The 19,461-nt window shown below is 65.0% G+C and overlaps 1 protein-coding gene across 2 annotated transcripts in view; it reads right to left on the reverse strand.

Annotated features, from left to right (window-relative positions):
* INPP5A (inositol polyphosphate-5-phosphatase A) overlaps positions 1-19,461 on the reverse strand; it is a 131,023-nt gene that overhangs the window by 110,618 nt on the left and 944 nt on the right. The gene's annotated exons all lie outside the window — the stretch shown is intronic.

Genomic DNA, 19,461 nt, shown 5'->3' on the forward strand with positions numbered 1-19,461 from the left:
GAGGCGGGCGCGCGGTTTCTGCCGTGCTGTGTCAGAACGCACCACAGAAGCCCCTGTCTCCCACTGCGGTCCCCCGCCACAGGCTGGGCCCTCGCGGGCCCCAGGGCCCCTCCCAGGCTCTAGCATGCCTCCCTGACCTCTCTCTTCTTCCCCAGTTTTGCTGAGATACAACTGATATACAACCTCGTCCTGTTCAGGGCACACGATGTGATGACTGGATACACGGATACACAGTCGCGGCCGCCTAACGACCCCAGGTCCACAACGGACCGCACATGCGGCGGGGTCCGTAGATGACAGCAACGCTAAAACACGCCTGCCGCCCAGGGACACTGCAGCTGTGAGAACGTGGCCCCAGCACAAGGCACCCTTCACATGCGTGCAGCGACGCCGCCCACTGTGGAAAGCGCAGTCGCGGACAGGACGGGGCCCTGGACCCTGCCGACAAGCGGCCGTGCGGCAGGTCAGTGCGTCCACTGCCCTGGAAACCGTGCCACCCCCGGGCGCCCCTCCCTGGCAGACGAAGCTGGCCACGAGCGGCAGCGTGCTGCGCCCACGGCAGCCTCGGGTCTCGCGCCCAGTGTGTCTCGACGGCATCCCTTTCCCCCCCGCTGATTCAGTCTCCGGCTGTTTCACAAACCCAGTGCGGTCTAGGCGTGCCTTGTTACGAAGGCTGCAGCCACGCAGTCGGGTCCCGGCTCTGTGCCTCCCCCGCCACCCCGCTCACCCCCGGCTCACCCCCAGCACCGTCCTGTCCTGCAGGCTCCACTCCTGCCAAGCGCCCTGCACACGGGGAAGCGAGGCTGTGGGGACGCAGCGACCAAACGCAGGTCCCTGAGTGGGGCCCTGGGACAGAAAAGGGACATCGGTGGGAAAACCTGGTACGACCCAAGTCAAGTCTGCAGTTCGGCCGGCAGGGCGGCACCGGTGCTAACTCCCTGGCTCTGGCCGCCGTGCCACGCTGCGCGTGGTGCTCCCGCGGGAAAGCCCCGGGGCACGGGGCTGCCAGCCGCCCGGCTGCAGGTCTGCAGCTTTCCCAAACCAAGAAGCTGTGTAAAAGTGGCCCGAGGAAAAGGTGGGATATTCTGGCCTGGTTTTTCAGGGCCCCAGCGCCATGTGTTTCCTTCCTGCTTCAGCAGAGTGGTGCAAGGGTCTGGCGGGGCGTCCGACCTCCATCCCAGAGGGCCTGTCATGGGCACAGGGAGGGGCAGGTCGGGGAGGAGAGCGCTGGGGCCCCGGGGGCAGGCCGGGCCACCAGCCCACCCAGCAGCCTCCCGTCCCTGCCCTCCCCTGTGTAGAGGACGGAGCGGCAACTCAAGCCAATGTCAGTAAGAGATCCGAACTGACGCTGTGTTTCTGGGAGACTCGTCAGATGTAAAGATCAGCCACAGTTCCGGTCACCAGTCCAGAAAGCTTCAGCTAGTCATTTACACCATGAAGGTTGTTTGTGGCTGTGCCCAACTGAAACAGGTGTTCATGCCTAGAAACAAAACTGTCCACCATTCCGTGTACCCTTCCTGTCCCGGTGGTGGCAGGTGACAAGGACAGCCCCTGAGACTGGCTCCGCTGACAGCCAAGCGGAACGCCTCTTCCTGGGTCTCGGGTCAGGTCTCACCATAAAAATAAGTCACGCTCACACTTAATCTGGCAAATGAATGAGTGAGTGAAGAAACGAATGGATTTCGAAAGGCATAACCAGGTCAAACACACGTTTTTGACTCAGAGGGCTCCTCACGTCGCCCTGAACTCGCCGCGCACTCACACGTGGCTCCCGCTGTGACGGGCTTAGACACCGTGACAGGATCAGACTTCGGGACACATCAAACCCAAACCGACACGCACACACCCAGAGATCTCAGTAAAACGACAAGGCAGACTATGAGGACAATGTGGATAATTTGGACAGTAAATTGCCTCAACAAAAAATAAATGCCATTTATTGAGCACCTACCAAAAAAAAGAGTCGCCGGGGTCCTGCACAAGCTGTGTCTGCCTCCATCGCCGGTCCTTGGTCCGGCCCCCACAGGGCCCAGGCCGCCCGCGGACAGAGGGCACGGCCCAAGCTCACGCCCAGGTGTTGACCATCACAACGGGGTCTCTTCTGTTTAGACATGTAACTGTTGCTGCCGGTGAGGTGTGTTAATTTCACTGCTAACTTCTAAGGGCTTGGTAGGTTCTCTTGAGTTTTTCAGATTCATAATTGTCTTTGCAATATGATTTGTAAATATGTAAATTGGTAACTACGTAACATAACTGGTAAATGCTAAAAACAGCTTTGTCTCTCCATTCTAACGTTCCAATATTTCACTCTGCTCTCTTATTTAAGTACGAGGCGCACTAGCTAGAGCTCCCAACACCGCACTAAACAACCAGCTTATGTCCCTTATCTGTCCTAACACTGATTCTAATGGGAATGGGATTTCCACGTTTAAAATCACATGAGGGGAAATCTACCTGTTTCAATGTTATTAAGAGTAATCACTGGAGAGATGCTGAAGCTCATCAAATATTCCTGCGGCGCCTTCAGAGATGAGCTGCAAGGGCTCTTCCCGCAGAGCCACCGCTGCCCGAGAGCAGGCTGTCCTGCCCCCCGGCAGCGCCAGCACGAGGCCGTGCCCCCGGGTCTGACACGGACACGGGCCCCCGGCCTCTGCGGCCGCAGCCTCCCGGGGCGGCTCTGCCCATGGCGGAGCAGGACCGCCCGGCAGCCGGGGCTGCGATGCTGCCCCGCGGCCCTGCGTCCAAGCGCCCTTAGTCTCCCGGGAGCTGGGGTGGCAGAAGTGGAAGGCGGTGGGTGTTCTTCACAGCTGGGCAGCACCCACTGTGGAAAAGCTACACCTGGAGCTTTTGGGGGAGCAGCTTTAGGCCCATCAATCTTTCTTCTCTAATAATGGGGCAATTTAGCTTTTCTGTCTCTTCTCGGGTCAGTGTGACCAAGTACATTTTGCTAGAAAATTACCCATTTTGTTAATTTTTTAAAGTTATCTGAACATATTTGAACAAATTAATGTCTTTAAACTGTCTGAATTTTGACAGGTTTCCTTGGAAGACCAAGGACAACAAAGCAGGTGACAGTCACAGCCTAAGATCACTCCCAAGAGACCAGTACTACACACCTGCCTGAGGGCACCGCCAGGCCACCGAGGCCATGCCAGGTTCCTGACACAGCCCCTGACCTGTCACCAGTCTGGGTGAGGAGAGGGAGTGGCGGGCCTTCTTTCCTCAGCCCCCACAGAAGCCGTCTCCACAGCAGAAGCCCGCGGCCAGGCTCTGAGCGGGGAAGAAGGAAACAGCGGTGGGCGGGCGCGCACGAGTGGAGGGGGTTGCTGTGCAGCTGAAGTGCCGCCCCCGCCCTGCGCACTGGCCCCCGCGGCCCACCTCCCGGGGGAGGCGACGCTCAGACCGGCTGCAACCCTGACATCTGATGGTGTCCACACCGGAGGGTGCACGGCCAGGCGCTGCCGGGGAGGGGATGCGAGGAGTTTCACAGGCGTCTTCAGCTTATTCCTGAAGTTTTGTTAGGTTCGGAATTAAAATAAGTTCTCAAATATGCGCCACTTAAAATACTCTCTATACCATGCAGTGACCTTCCAAACTCTGCTCAGCACAAAAGTGGTAAAACAACGCTGCGGAAACAGCTTGCGGGTGCCTGTCTGTGGCCGCACCACAGCCACCCAGTGGGGGCACCCGGCAGAGGGGCGTCGGGCCAGCCCCGACTCTGTGTCGACACAGCCGTTCTGCCTTGTGAGGTGGGTGCACACTTACCCAAGCGTCCTGGGCTGGCACCCTCCAAGCCCGGGGTGCTTGCCCACACGCAGCGTGGGGCCAAAGCAGCAGACACTCAGCAAACATTCAGTGCGTGAACACACGCGTCCCGAATGTAGCAGCTCAAAGACAAGAACACTCAGACCCCTGGAACCGCGGCCACAGCCAAGAGCTACACAGAGGACGTCACACGTCCCTCCTTCGCTCCTCCCAAACCAGTTTGCCTTTAAGCAGAGGTTTTCATCCACTTAATGAAGGAGTCCTGATATAAACGTATGTTCTATTCCAGGCACCAGATGCTTGGAGCTGATTCTCGATTACAGGAATGCCGCCTTCCCGGCCTTCGTCCTCCTGAGGATGTACATGAGGACTAAACAGGGAACTAGCTGGCGGAGGGGCCGCCCAGGAGCACCGGGGCGGGCCCTGGGCCTGACAGTGGCCACCGCGGGACACCCTGCGTCACGGGTCCACAGACCAGGGCCAGAGCCTCTCAGACACACTCCAGACACTCTCCACAGCACATGGTGGCAGGCGTGGGAGCCAGGGCTGCCTGGGTCGGTCAGGGGCCCCGGGACAAACGGCCAGCCCGGTTCATCCGTTGCCTCCAGGACCAATGGCCGTCTCCCCGTGAAGGACAGCCCCATCGCCGGGCCGCCCCCTCCCCGTCCACACCAAGCGGGCGGCAACAAGAAGCCCTCAAGCCAGGAGAGGAGGCCGGGCAGCTCGTGCCGGGGAGGGTCCAGCAGAGCTGGGAGGGGGTACCCGGGGGCTGCCAGCTCCCAGGCTGCTTGAGACCCTGACAACCTGCCGCTCGCTGGGATGCTGGCCAGCGAAGCAAAGGTGACTTCCCTCCCTCCCCGCTCCACCTGGGCACCAGGGTGCAGAGGCATGCGGTCACCTTCCAAAGGACGCCCCTCCTGGACAGCTGCCCTGGACCGCAGAGTGGCTGCACAGCAGCTACTACATCCCTTCCACTCAGCCCAGCCAGCCAGCCCAGGGAAACCAGCACGGCCGCACGGCCGGGGGCAGTCGGGGCTGCGATCCTTCCTTCTTCTCCCTTCCTGGCTTAGCCTTCCTGTGGGACCCCCTCACTCTGCCTTCTCACTAGCCGTCCTGAGCAACGGGGCCTCCAATTCCAGTCGTTCAGCACAGCGCCCGCAGCCACGGCCTCTCGGGCACGCTGGTGTCGGCTGCCGGCTGCCGCCTGCCGCCGTCCGCACCCTGCACACGCCCTGCATGCGCTCACCGAAACCTGACGTCTGGTGTCTCCATTAAACTTGCCCACGTGCTCCTGTCCAACGGCCCTGGTTTAAATGCACGGCCCACACTCGGCTCGGAGACCCCTGCCACCGGGACGCAGGACCGCCACCCCGCCCGGCTGTCCCAGGCCTGCTCCCACCAGACCGCCGCACCAGGGCCTCGGACGTGCAGGGCGCGGGCGCCGCCAGACCAGGCACCAGGTGTGGCTGCCTCGGGGCCCTGGGGCCTCACAGCCCACACCCTGAACAAGACGCGACGCCAAGCTGCTCCCCAGGCCTGCCGACGTCCAAGTTCACGCTCTCGCCATCCATTGTCCGTCTATGTTTTGACCTCCAAGTGGGGGCCAGCACACATTTTAGAGAGAAAAAGTGTACACAAATCAGGACAAGAATCTGGTGGCCCTTTGCACCCCTCTCATGGCCTGGTGTCCTAGAAACACCAAGCCTCCCGCAGGCCCAGGGGGAGCCCCAAAGCCAAGGACTCTTCGGTCCCAGCAGGGCCCCAGAGAGTCCCAAGGAGAGGGCACGGCTCCTGCTGCAGGGCTCCCTGCTCCTCCAGACACTGAGCGGCACACCCCGCAGACCTCTGCACGGCAACCCAGGGGCCGGCGACCGGCGTCCTCCCCTCCTAGGGCAGCCGCCTGGGCACAAAGTCCAGACCTCGCCTCACGGCGCCAGTCCCCACACGGCGTCTGACCCAGAAGCAGTGATCCCTGCGGGCGCCAGCCCCGCCTGCCCCTTCCTGGGCTGCGGACACGGAGGAGACCAGCCCCTCTCAGCCCTTCGGAGCCACAGCCTCTTCTAGATCAGCGCTGGCTCCATGTCCCGCATCACCTGACACGCAACTCACAGCCTCTGACCTTGTGTATTCTAAAAACCAACATGTATATACTGTACGGAAGAGCGATGAATGAAAAGTAGGTACGTTGTATTACAATGCCTGTTTACATACAAACATGTTAAATCTACAAATCTACACACGCCCAGACACATGCACACACTCAACTGGTCTCCCTTTTGGCTGCTTTAAGAATTCCAGCAAATGCAGTTTTAAAAAATCTCAAGGACGTACAAACACGCTGCGTTCCCTCCAAACCAATCCCACACAGCGGGGCAGCGAGGCGGCAGTGAGCGGCGGTCACCGATGGCACCCCGCCACCGGGACAGAGGGCAGCAGAGCACATCTGATCGAACAGAAGTCACCAAAGGGAGAGTTTTCATGCTCAGCTTCTCTTTTCTTACGCTTCAGCCTCAAATGCCTGTTTCCAGACTTCCAATATAAGCTGTTGGCAAAGGATATTTCAAGTGAAAGTATTACTGTTGTGCATAGTAACCAGACCTTAAAACTGGACGCGTCACAGGCCTACACCTGAGAGCTGGGGAGGGGAGCAGACGCCCCCAGGACGGGGCCTGGTGGCAGGGGCCCGGCGCTCCCAGCCTGCCCCTCGCAAGGGCGGGCAGGGCCCGCGTCGCCATCGTGCTGTCGCCGTGACCCTGGAAGCCCGCATCAGGCCGGGGCTGCGCCTGGCACCCGTCTCTGCGAGGGCCGCAGGAGGGCAGGGGGTGTGGGCGGCCAGCAGCCGCCAGGCGGGCCCTCTGCCTGGGCCCAGCCGCCCCTTCCGGGGCCCGCTGCGCCCGACCCTCGGCCCCCCCGGGAGCCGCTTCAGTGAAAGCTCCCCCTGGTGACTAGCGAGAGTCGCTCTGTCAGCTGCGGCCAGGGCCCTGCGGCCGACAAAGAGCTGGGGTACGGCCGCAGGGCAACCCTGCTGTTATCTTCCTCACCCAACCGAGAGCTTGCGGGGCCAGGGCTCCCCCCGGCGCTCCCGGGGGCCACACACCAGACCCCTGAGGGAGCAGCGCCCCAGGGCGCGCCGGGGTGCACAGGACAGAGCTCGGTCTCCAGGAGGCGGAAAAGGCCCCCGTGGAGCAGCGAGCACCCGAGTCCTGGACGTGGATGCCAGGCTCACGCGCTGGCCACGACTCGGCCCCTCTGAAACCCCTCCAAGCTGTGGGCCTGCCCCCAGTGTGCCACCCGGAGGGTCCAGGGCTGCGGTGGTCAGAGGAGAAGCCCACCACCCCGGCCAAGTGCCAGGGATAGCCTGGAGCTGCGTCGCTACAGCTTCCAGCTCGGGGAGGAGGCCACCTCGGGGCACCTCCAAAAGGCACGTGCGCTGAGAGCCACGGCCTTGCCTTCAGGGCTCCTGACAACGGTGCAGAGGCAGTGGGGGGTGGGGACGCTGTTGGGACAGTGCTAGCCACAAAACACCCCATTTTTTGCCAAGTTCAAGTCCACCTCTTGCTCACCCTGGTTAAGAAAAGCACTTGTAAGACCCACTCGTTGCTAGAACTAGTTTCCTTCCTCAGCAAGTCACGAAGGAGGGTGCCAGGCGGGGGGCAGACACGGACACTCAGGGAAAGGGCAGCAGGGCTCAGGGCTGACCCTGGCGCTGCAGGGCCTCGGACACACTGCCCTGCAGTCGGGCCGTGTGCGCAGGCCCTCAGGACCTGGGCTGATGGCGGGGTTGCGTCTGGGGTCAGACAGGGAGCTGCGCTTGACTGACCAGGTGTCCCCGTGAGACAGGCGGCCCGGGCGGCCTCAGGAGGCGGCTCAGTGGGATGCCGCTGCAGGGCACCGCCAGCCCCGCTCCCGAGGCCCATCCAGGCGCTCGCTGCTCTTCTGCTCTCCCCCGCCGAGGGTCCAGGAGCGGGTGGCGGCGGCTGCGTGTGGAGTCTGGGGCGGGCACTGCGGGCGCCAGGGCGCGGCCGGCCAGGCCCCTGCAGGCGCCTGGAGCTGCAGGCGGGCGCTCAGACGGCCAGGTGCTCAGAGGCGCGTGTGGCCGGGAGCCGGCTCCTGACCGCTGCACCTTTGTTCACCCAGCGAAGCCGACAAATCCGCGGGGGGTGCACCTCAGCCGGTGCCCGGTGCACCGGCCACCTCATGCGTCATCGTACGGGGCGGTGGCTCCAAACCAGAGCCCGCGCACTGTGCCGCCGCAGTGACGGAGGAGAAGGGTGGTCCGTCGGCCCGCTGCAGAGACGCATTCCCCCCTCAGAAGAGAGCAGACCAAGGCTTGGCGTCACCCAAAACAAGGGCAAACCAGGCAAAAGGCAGAGAATGATGTTTCCTCACCAGCAGTCACAGCAGCGACGTGACCGTCACTGAAGCCCCTGCTGGATTTCACTGCAAACGCAGCCACTACAAAGACTCAAAACCAACAGAGAAAGACCCATGAAACTGAAAGTCAGCCCTTCGAAAAGATGCAAAAAGCTGACGAACCTTTAGCTACACTAACGAAAAACAGCAGACTCCCACTGCTGGAATTTGGAGTAGAGAGACCCCTACAGACACAGAAAGGGTCGGAAGAGAAAACCACAAACGGTGGTGGCCACCTGGGTACCTCCCATAAAGACGAACCCCAGAGACGGGCCTTCCGAACTAACTCAGAGAAACAGGAGGCCTGACGCGACTTACAGCAATGAAAAAATGCCAGGAATCAATTAAACAAAAGAAGTGCAAGGTTTGTACTGAAAGCTACACGCATCATCGAAAGAGACCAGGTGCCCACGTCTGGGGCCTTCTGAATTGTCTGAATAGTTTCCATGGAGGAATGTTCAAGTTTAATGCAAAATTTGATGAAGACTCATGGCTCTACTCACTCAGTCATTTTTAATGCGATGGCCACACAGTACACATGCGCACTCAACGGCGTCTACCGCCCCCACTGACGAGTACAGTGAAGTCGTCGCTGTTCACGCAAATGCATTCCAGTCCACTCTCCTTGGCTGCCAGGTCACATCCATGTTGTGCAAACTGTTCTTGTTATATTTACAATGACTGGACTTTTTCATGACAGACCTCGTATGAGGAGCTCACGTTATGTGGGGGACATAAACACACGTGTCCCTAACCCTGTGTGGACACACGGGGCCGGCACCCAGGGATTTGCCCACGCACTGAGAAGGTGAGTGGAGGGCGTGGTGCTCAGCACTGAGGCAGCAAGAGAGGGAGGCCCTCTCACCGCCCCTCAGGGTTCTGTGCAGACGTCTCGTCACTCTCGCTCCTGGCAGCTAAAATGCCAGGTGACCCCAGGGTGCTAGGACATGCCAGGCACAGGAGAGGAGCAGGGTGCCCGGCCCGTAAGAGTGCGTGAGCAGGCCTGCGTGTTCAGTAATGTCAGGACAGGGGACTCGCGACCCATCTGTGACAAGGGTGGGCTGGCTGGGGGTCCGCCTCCTCCACGCTCTGCACTCCAGGACACGGGACACTGCGACGGATGTCTGGGCACAGGCTGCGACTTCCCATTCGGAAGGGAGCAGGCCCGGCACACGCACCCAGGCCTGCGGCCCCACAGGACACCAGGGCAGCGCAGGCTCGGAATCAGGGCCACACACCTGGGATCCAGGCCTGCCCCATGAAAAGCAGCACGCGGGAACGAAGTCAGACCCCACAGGGAAGCGAGCGTCTGCTCCCTCGCCAGGTAAGACGTCGCCTGCACCCCCGTACAGAGTCCCAAGGCGGCGGCGGCAGCACTGAAGTCAGACAGGCCTGTCTGTGCCGGCTGCGCTCAGAGGGACTGGGACGCCGTGCGGGACGCAGATGGGCGCTCCAGGCCTTCTGAGAGCCGCTCTACACGAGTTCCTCATTATGGAGAACTAAACTTAGCAAGGTTAGGGTCAGAGACACCAATTTTCTCCTAGAAACTGGGATAAGTTTTCAATTTTCTTCCTAAGTGACATTTTATTACATTAAAAAATAGAACCGGCCCTGGCTGGGTGGTTCGGCTGGGGGAGCGCTGTCTTGTGCGCTGAAAGGCGTGGGTTTGACCCCCGGTCAGGGCGCGCAGGGCAGGCAACCGACGGGCGTCTCGCTCACATTCTCTCCCCACCCCCCAGCCTCAGGTGAGGGTTCAAAACGATCAGAACTGGACCGCGCACCAGGCGGTGCTCTCGCGTCTGTCATCTTCGGTGCCTCGGGAGGCGTCGGTCCACAGCAAACCCCATTCGCGGGCCGTTCCCGCGCGCCTCACGGCGGTGCACCTCCACGGACACAGGCCTCCCCGCTGCACCTCCCTGAGCGCTCTGAGCTCCTCAGCCTCCCCGGCCTGGCCCTGAGCCCCCCTTCTTCCCCTTCCGGGCTGACTCACTTATCAGCAGCTTAAATATACTGAGAGAACACAGGCAGCTCCGCCAGCCCGAGTGGGCACGCAGGAGGGGGCTGGCCGTCCACGCTGTGGATCCACACCAGGGAGAGGACGACCGCGGGGCCAGGGCAGGGCCCCCCGCACCTCGCCACAGCTTCCCAAGGGCTGCACACATGGGTCATGAGCTGCAGTCCCCAGCACCCAAAAGAAACAGGGGCTCGAACACGCAGCCTCAGTCCCCAGCTTCCGCCCCTCGCCGCCCATGCCAGCCCTGCAGCTTCCCAAGCGGGCCCGCTCCCTATTTCCTGCCTCCGTTCCTGCCCCGAAGTGGCCCCAGTGGGCGCCCCCCGCCACGTCTCACTTCCCCAGCTCAGCTCCCGCGCTCCAGGGCCTTTGCCCCGGCCCTGGCCACTTGCTCCAGGAGGTCGTCTGTGGTCTCCACGCCCAGGGCAGGTCTCACGTCCTAAGTCACCCTCACATCCATGTCCTGTTGCACTCGGCAGCTGGTGGCAGCTCAGGGATCAGAGCACAGGCCTTGGGCCAGGCTTGGTGCAAGGGCCCCGGCCCAGCGGGGGGGCTGTACCCATCCCTGCAAGACGAAGGGAAGGCACCCCGAGAGCATGCAAGGCGCGTCCACCCCGTGAGCGGGCTCCTGGGTCGGCCCGGGCCCCACTCCTCCCACTCCAGCAAGCCCTTCCTGCGACGTCCCCCTCAGGCCCTGCCTTATCCTCGCCCCCCCGGCCTTGCCCGAGGACCCTCCCTTCTCTGTGTCCGTGCTGTGCCCTCGCCTGCTCTCCAGGCTTCACCCTACGGGCCCCTCCCGCCTGCGATGCGGGCCGGTGGGGGAAGTGGAGAGAAACAGGGAAGGCAGCCCATAAGGGGCTTCGGGGGCCTCGCCCCAGGGGGCCACGGCAGCCGCCGGCGCTTGGCCGCTCTGCCGGCCACTCAGAGGGTGCCCCCAGAGGCAGTGTACTGGCGGGGGCACCGCCTCAGAGGCCCCAGGGTGCTCCCTGCTCCACCTCAGCGCCGGCAGGGGCCCAGTTCTCGGGAGGCGCTCACTAAAGACGAGTGGATGGGAGGCCCAAGGCTGCTGGGACGAGCTAGCGACAGACTCAAAAACTCAGCTCCCCTGGAGCCCTTGCTGCCCACACGCCCACAAACTCAGCCAAGGTTGAGCCTGGGCAGCACCGCAGAGCTGCCACTAGAGCCTGGAGGCTGGGGGGGACCCGGGCAGGCCAGCCTGGGGCCCAGACCTCCCACCTTAAGTGATCCCCTCTACAACGCCAGGGCCCCCGGGCCACGCAGGTAAGGACAGAGCCCTGGAGGGCTCAGGAAGTTAGGCAACACCCGGCCCGGTCCCGAGGACAGCCTTGAACAGTCGCCCAATCGGCCGCCAGGGTGCTACTTTTGTTTCCCCAGCTGGCCGGTCCCCACTCTCACCCAGCTCCTGTTTGCATCGAGAACGGCCCCGACCCCCGGCCCCCGGCCCCGGCGCACAGCGCGGCCCCCTCCCGCCTCCTGCCTGGATCGCACACGGCAGGCGCGGCCGGGATGCAGGAGGAGGGTAGTGACAGCGGTACAGCGAAAACAGGAAGTTGCAACAGATCTGAAAACCGTAACAGCGATGAAGAAAAGAAAAGCAAAACATGTGTCCCCACAAATTTGGTTGTGAGTGGGACAGATGTCATCCTTAGCAGAATGAACCTGTCTGACCGTGCGTCCCAAACCACCCCGTGACCACGCCGCGAACCCAGAGGGGGCTCTGCACGCGGGTGCTGAGCAGACCCTCCCTGGCCCAGGCAGGCCAGCGCCCACTGAGGCCCCTGGGCAGGCCTGGGGCCCGGCGGCGGCACGGAAGGCCAAGCGCACCCGGGGGCGTCTTTGGGCGCACTGGGAGGCGGGGTCTATCCGCTGCCTGACCCTTCCGTGCCGGCCTCTGGGCTCCCAAGGGCGCTGCAGAGGAGGCCTCAGGCGGGTCTTGACACGCGGACCACTCAGCCGAGCCCTCGGTCCGCGCCCACAGGTTTGCCCGCGTGGCCAGGGCTCCCGGGCCTGACTCGACACTCCCACCTCTGACAGAGCCAGCAGGTGCCCGCCAAAGGCTCCCCAGAGGTCTAAGCAGGCAGGCAGGGCGCGCGGAGCCGGGATCTGTGCGGGGTCGGGGAGGCTGCCCCCCGCTCGTCCTTAGGACCCTGTCCTTCTCCATCTGCTCTGTGGACTCTGGGACCAGCGGGCAGTGTGGCTAACCAAGCCGCCGGCCCAAAGAGGCCCCAGTGCAGGCTCTTCCAGGCGGGCCACAGGGCCCTGGGCACATCCCCTCACCCGCCGACGCTCAGGCTCAGAGGGGAGGGCCGCCCACCGCCAAGGCCTCCCCAGGCCAACTGCCGCGAGGCCAGCAAGTCTGGCAGGGACAGCAGGCGGCCAGGCCAGAGGGCACGCCCCGGAGCCCGGATGCCCACCACTCCCACGGTCACAAGAGGCGCAGGCTCCCGCCCCAGGGAGAACCGTTCTCCTAACACCAAGCAGCGGGAAGCGTCGGCTCCGACGCCTGCGCCCGTCCCCGCTGGAGGGTGAGCCCACACAGGGACAGCCGTATGCCTGTCAGGAAGGTGACAGACCCTCTGGCCCTGCAAGGCTGAACCCTCATCCCACCCAACTTCAGGAGCACTGCTGCCTGTTCACAGAAACCCTCCTCCCTCTCCAGTACCCAGGCGAGTGCGCCGCAGACAACCACCCCGCGGGCAGGGGGCAGCGGTTGCGGGGAGGGGGGCAGGGACGGCCCGCTGAAGGGGCCAGCACGGCCAGAGGCTGGGAGCCGAGAGCTGCCCTGCGAGAGGCCCTCCTGGCCCCAGTCCACGTCGGTGTCCACCCCGGCCAGGGCAGCGGGGAGAGGCTGTGGGCACGCACGTCCCTTCCAGGGCACGCTGCCTGCCACTGCCTGCTCCTAAGGACCAACACCGCCAGCGGGGTCCACGCCTTTCCCGACTGCCCAGAGGCCTGGCCGCCCCCAGCCCCCCACGTGCCGACAGGGGTGTCTCTGGGCCTGAACACGGCCGGGTCCGGAACCCGGCAGGCTCGCAGCTCTTTTAATCCCCTATAGCTGTGTCCGCTCTGCCCTTACATTCCTCCATGGAGAGGCCCAGACCCGCCTCTGCGCCCGGGGTCGGAGGCCAGCACACCTGACTCGGGGGTCGTGTGATGAGATCCCTACCAACAGGGAAGGCTGAGGGACCGGAGCACGAAGCTGACACCCCTCAGGGTGGGGCAGGTGGTGCTGCACAGAGCTGGTGACGGAGGCAAGGGGCTCCCCGGGAAAGAGCGGCTGGGGCAGAGGCACAAGGGTGGGAGCACGTCCGGTCCAGGCCTGGCAAGGCTATGGGCGCTGGGTGGGCACCACAAGGCCATCCCCTCAGCCACGCTCAGGGGACAGCTGAAGGGCCGGCCGGGCAGCCCAAGTGCCGCTCAGCCCTGGACACAAGTGGGGACGAGGCCGCCACCACAAGGAGACCCTTGGTCAGGGAGGGGAGGGCAGAGGCCCACCGAGGAAGGCGCCTGCCGCACACCTGCCAGGGCTGCGTCCCCTCCCGCACCTGCCGCAGCCCCGTGCCAGGTGTCACTCCTGCCTTCCCGACACGCACACAGGCGGCAAGAGGCCAACTCGCACGCTCACAGCCGCGCGCGACAGCGGGCGGGGACAAGCCCAGCATCCCAACCTTCCTGTGTCGCTGTGTGTGCTCAGACTCTGGCGTGTGGCCTCCCACAGGGCGCTGCAGGCCAACCCTCCTCCACCAAGACCTGCTTCCTAAAATAGCTGCTAGTCATCCAGAGGCCCCGGGCGGGGGAGGTGCTGCGCGGAAAGGAGGGCTGTCCGAGCCCGGGCCCGCGAGCTGGCGCCGGACTCCGCCGGGGGACGGCACCCCCAACCTCCAGGACACAGGCCCAAACACCAGCTCCGATGCTCTCAGGCCAGAGCAAGATGAGCCAGGAAGGCCCGGTGGACAGGAAGTAACAGGGCAGGGTGCGGGTGGGGGAGGGGCGGGTCCAGCGTGGGCTGTGGTGACAGAGCACCGCAGATGTGGCCGCAACTCGGGGACAGCTACCCCAACCACCTGGGCACTCGGCCAAGGCAGGGGACAGACTGCAGCCTACGGCCCACGTGAGCCCCCAAACGCCTTGTCAGGACCGTGATGGCCCAAGACGACAAGCGTAAGGTCACAACGACCCACCAGTAAGAGGCTGGCCCCAAGGCCATGTTCCCGGAGGTGAGGACTTACTCACTAAAGGAAAAACCAAAACCAAAGGCAGTGTTTCCCCACGTGTGGGTGGCACCGTGTGCTCCTCAGACGGGTTGCCTGTCAGCCCAGGAAACCCCACCCTGCTTGCAGCAGGACCGGCCTGTGGGGCAGCGGGGCCTGTCCCTCCCGAACCTGCTCCGGGTCTCTCATCACGACCGTGCCAGCTCCATGTCGCCTCCGGACGCGTGCGCACCACATGGCCCCCGCAGACGGCGCCGCTCCACCCACAGCCCCTGCTTGCCTCCTCCCTGCCCCGCACGGAGCCCTGGGCGCCCCGCCCAGTGCCCTCCTGTGAAGGACACCCTGCTCCAGTGCCATTTCCATCTCCCAGAACAACCCCTGTAAACCCAAACTGGACATCGGCGGCGGCAGCGCAGGAGCCCTCTAGGCGCCTGTCACCGGGGCCCCGCAGAGGCCAGGCCCTGACCGAAGAGTCTGGGCTGTCCCGGCAGCTGAGACGCCCTCCGCAGACAGAGGCCTCGCAGACCTGCACGCTCAGCGGCCACCCCGCCCTCCCCGCCCTCCCCGCCCAATGAGGGGCCCTGCAGGCTGGGGGGAAACGCGGGCTACCTCCCGCCCTCCAGCTGCGCGGGACGTGGACCTCACACAGTGGCATCCCTGGGTGCACGTCTCCTGCAGAAGCCAAGGGGCCCCATGCTGGTCCCCCATCTGAGACGTGCCAGCGGAGCTGCCGCCATGACCTCCCCCTGTGTCTTGGTCAGGCCGTGAGGGTGCTCAGAGCTCTGCCACCAGCGAGGTCAGCACCTGGCCCCCCAAAGAGCCTGGGGTCTGGGACCCTCCCAGGTTCACACACACCCTGAAATCTCACAGGCTCCCGAAAGGAGGCAGCCCTGGAGGGGCCCGAGAGTCCTGAGCCTTCTGTGCTCACTGCAGAGGGCGGGGGACCCTGGACCTCGGGCAGGATGGGCCCTCAGAGCAGAGGCTGACACCCCAGAGAAGGAAGCGCGCTGCGGGACCCCTGCCAGGGGCCCGGCGGGTGGAAACTGAGCCTCGAGCCTCGAGCCCCGAGCCCGGCTCCTCATGCCACCCCCCGGGGAGCCGGTCGTGGCAGGAGAGCCCCGACTGCCCTCACTCCCAGGAGCAGCCTCAGAAGGCAGCCTCATGTCCGCCTCGGGCAATGCCGCCTCCGGCAACGCCGCCTCCCGCTCCGCAGACCCGGGCCTTCTCCCCAGGCTCACTCCCCGGTCCGAGAGGCCTGCACATGGACAGGGGACGGCCGGGCTGGGTTCTGGGAAGGGATGACCAACAGGTGGCCACAACTCTGCTGAGACCCTGCACTGCCTTTCCGACTGGCCGCCAGCCCTGTGCTGACCTCTCCCGCCTGCTGGGCCCCGCTCCTGGACCAAGTCCGCCTCCCAACAGGAGATCCCTGCGCACCCACCCAAGCAGAAGCTGAGGCGGTCGACTAAGAAGCCACCACTCCGTCGTCCCTCCCGGGGCCCTGCCACGGCCCCGCCACCGGCCACCCGCCCCGTGACCTCCCCTGCCCGTCGGGGGGCTCCGCGGGGACGGTCTGCTGGAGGCCGACCTGGCCACCCTGCGGCACTCCCGGCCACCCAGCACAGGCCTCTCCCCAGGACCTGGCGGCCGCCCCCGGAGCCGGCCCCAGAGGGCAGCACGGCTTCCTCCCCGGCCCCAGGGAGAGCGGGCGGACACCCCAAACCCAAGCGGAGGCTTCTTTCTCAGGGGTGTCCCACTGGAACAGGACTTCCCAGAGTCACCCAGGCTGAGGGGCAGGGGACACGCCCCTGTCCTCCAGGGCTGTCCAACAGGCTGACCTGCAGTGCTCACTCCATTAAGTTCACACAAGCAAAATATGTAATACTTTACGTTGAAGAAGTGCCTCCCCCACCAGCGAGCTAAACCCTCCCTCAGCGACTGGAGAGCCGATACAAACAGGAAACCCCACAGATGACACAGAGCGAGCTCTCAGGGACTGGCCGGCAGCAGCGGAGCACAGCCTGTGAGGGCCGGGCCACAGGGCAGGAGGCCTGGGGCGAGTGGCTGCACACAGGCCGGTGCCGCGGTGCCCTCCGTTAGAGCCACATCAAAGGCAGGCATGGGACGGTGCCGGGGGTCAGAGGTGTGCAGGCGTGGTTTCCTGACACGGAGAAAGCTGCCCCGTCACTGTACCAGGTTGGGCCCACCGTCCTCTCTGATCCTACCACCATGGGGGCGGGCGGGTCCCCATCTACAGCCCAGAGTCCCACACACGGGCAAACCAACCCAATGCCCACAGAGAAAGTGCACTGAGGTCCCAGGTCAGAGGCAGCAATGCCACAGGCCACCCCCATGGGACCAGGGGCCCAGGAGAGCGGGAGGAGCCCTGCAGAGGCTGGCCGGTCCGTGTCCCCGCCCCTGCCACACCAGGGCCTGCTTCGGGCCACACGGGCAGCAAGGACCGCTGCCTCCCCAGCCTCGGAATGCTGGGCGCTGGGCTTTCCCAGGCGGCAGCACCGCATGCGGGGCCCGGGGCCTGGGCCCCCGCCCTGCCTCCCGGCGCCTGGACAGCGATGGCCCTCGGAGGCCTGAGCCTAGCTGCTCTCCGGGAGGTGAGCGTGGCTGGAGAAGGCGGCAGGGCCGAGAGGTGGCGGTGAGGACGAGAGCCAAACGCGGGTGTCCAGGGAGCCGAGGAAGGGGTCTTTGGAAAGAAACCGATAAGGAGGAGTGCTGGGAGGAGGGGCCGCCGTCGCAGTTCCTCGCCAGGCCAACAAGGAGTCCCCACCCAGCCGCCGTGCCCGCCCAGGCCTGTGCCCGGCAGAAGGAAAACACACGTCCATGTAAACGCTGGGCCCGCGTGTGCGTGGCAGCACGGTTCCTAGGGGCCAGCGTGGAGCCGGCCAGGTGCCCACACAGGCAGCAGGTCACCGACGCCAGGTCACCGCCGCCGGTGTGTCCATGAGGAAACGGTGCTCAGGCCCCAACAGGAAGGCCGCTCTGACACGCAACCAGGCTGAAAGCAAGCCGGCAACAGAAGCCAGACGTGAAAGCCCTCGTGAGGGACTCCTCCTGCGTGGAACATCCACAACAGGCCAGCACCTACAGACGGACCAGGGACGGGTCCTGGCGGGGGGCGGGGGGGGGAAGGGGGGTGGCAGACACGGCGTGCTGGGCTTCTTTCTCAGGTACAGAAATGTCCGCCACGTGGCTGGTGAGAGGTGCACAACTCGGAGGACACGCTAGACACCATCTGGTCACCTACATGCTGAAGTGTGTGGCGTGTGACGGCCACCTCAGGGAAGCCATCACCAACACAGCCCTCGAGGAAGCAGAGGACCAGCCGCCAGAGGCTCTCTGGCACGAGGTCCCGGCAGCTCCCCCAGGCCCGGAGGTGGAGGGGGGGCAGAGCTGGGGAAGGGGCAGAGGGCAGCCAGCAGCATCCCTGCTACCTGCAGCGAGCGGGCAGCGGAGGGGCCGTGGGTTCAGGGGGTTGTCAGGGTGGGGCTGGGACTAGAGCAAGGGGGGCAAAGCAATGGGGCAGGGAACAGAGGGACCAGTGCCCCCGGTGCCGTCCGCCCTGCTCATCCCAGGGGAGCGGGCCACAGACCCCTGCTGTCTGCAAGGCCCTGGGAGGCTGCAGCCTCGCCAGCGGCTCTGCAGAGCCCAGTTGCACAACAGGCCTGCAAGCCCTGGGCAGAGGGCTGCGTGGCATCGACAGAGCAAAAAGGGAAACCAGCTCAGAGCCGATGCTGAGCTCTGAGCAGGCAGCAGGACATGGGCCTCCCAGGCAGCCACCCAAGAGCGAGCCACGCTCAGTCTCCTGCTGCCTGCCCAGGCCTCCTTCCCGAGAGACAGCCTTGCCATGTAAGGGTGGCCCTGCTCTGAAGCCCTGGCCTGCGGGGGCTCACCCGCCAGCTCGCTGCCAGCCAGAGAGCACAGGGCCCAGGCAGGCGGCCCCCTTGTCAACCCAGCCGGCCCAAGCAGAACAGTGCGGTCTGGGGCCCTAGCCACCCTCCCCGGCCACCCTCCCCAGTAAGCGGGGTCCCGCTGGGGCTACCGGGAAGCCGCACCCTGGGAAAAGTCCCGGCGCCCCTGGCCAGGGAGATGGCCGTGCAGGCTTGGGAAGGGCTACGGCGGGACAGAGGTCCTGCACCGAGGGCTCGGGACGCCTGGCAAGCATTCCCTGGCCACAGCCGTGGTCTCAGCCACACAGGGCGACGGTCCCCTCCACGTCCTCGTGCCTGCTGGGCCCGTCCCACCCAGCTTTCCTGTGCCTGCCGACCCCGGCGGTCCACACCAGCAGGTACACCCCCACGGCCCAGGACTCTTTGGGGTCCTCTCTAACTTTCAAGACAGAAAGAGGCAAAAGTTGGAGAGCCAGTGCATTGTGGGTGTTTGTCACACCCTCGCCTGTCGGCGCAGGACGAGGGGCCGCTTGGGCATGCACATGGCCGGGCCGATCCGGGGCTGCGACGGAGCCGGGGGCTGACAGGTGAGCGCGGGATGTGGGATGTACAGTCCGCGTCCAGCGTTTGACGGCGGTCCCCCTGTGGGGGGTAACAAGGGGGGACACAAAACCTCAGAGGCAGGACACGCCCCTCTCCCTCCGGCACCAGGACACCGGTCGTTCCCGGACCTGCCCCCCCCAGGAGCCCCCGCCCCTGGGCTCAGCGCTGGGCTCCGGTCTCGCAGGGGCGCCGGCGGCGACTGCGACCCCGGTGCCGCGCCCCGCCCCCAGGCGCCGCCCCCAAAGGCGTCCCGCGGGGTCAATCCGCGCGCTGTTCCCGCAACCGGCGCTCCTTCCAGAGCCCCGCGCCCCGACGACGGGTGCGAATTCAGAGGACAGGTCCCCGCGCAGGAGCCGACGGAGTTCCCGCCCCAGCGCCGCGGAGGCGCCCGCCCGCAGCGGGACCCCAACGGCGGCGCCGGAGCCAGAGCCGCGGCCGCAGCCCCCGGCGACCCACCGGGCAGGGCCCCGCGGCGCGTCCCCAGAGCGCCGAGGGCGGGACGCGGACTCCCGGGCGCTGGGCCGCCGGCCGC

This window comes from Pteronotus mesoamericanus, unplaced genomic scaffold (assembly GCF_021234165.1).
Source record: "Pteronotus mesoamericanus isolate MK-2021 breed Mesoamerican mustached bat unplaced genomic scaffold, CSHL_Meso_final contig_1201, whole genome shotgun sequence".
Lineage (NCBI taxonomy): Eukaryota > Metazoa > Chordata > Mammalia > Chiroptera > Mormoopidae > Pteronotus > Pteronotus mesoamericanus.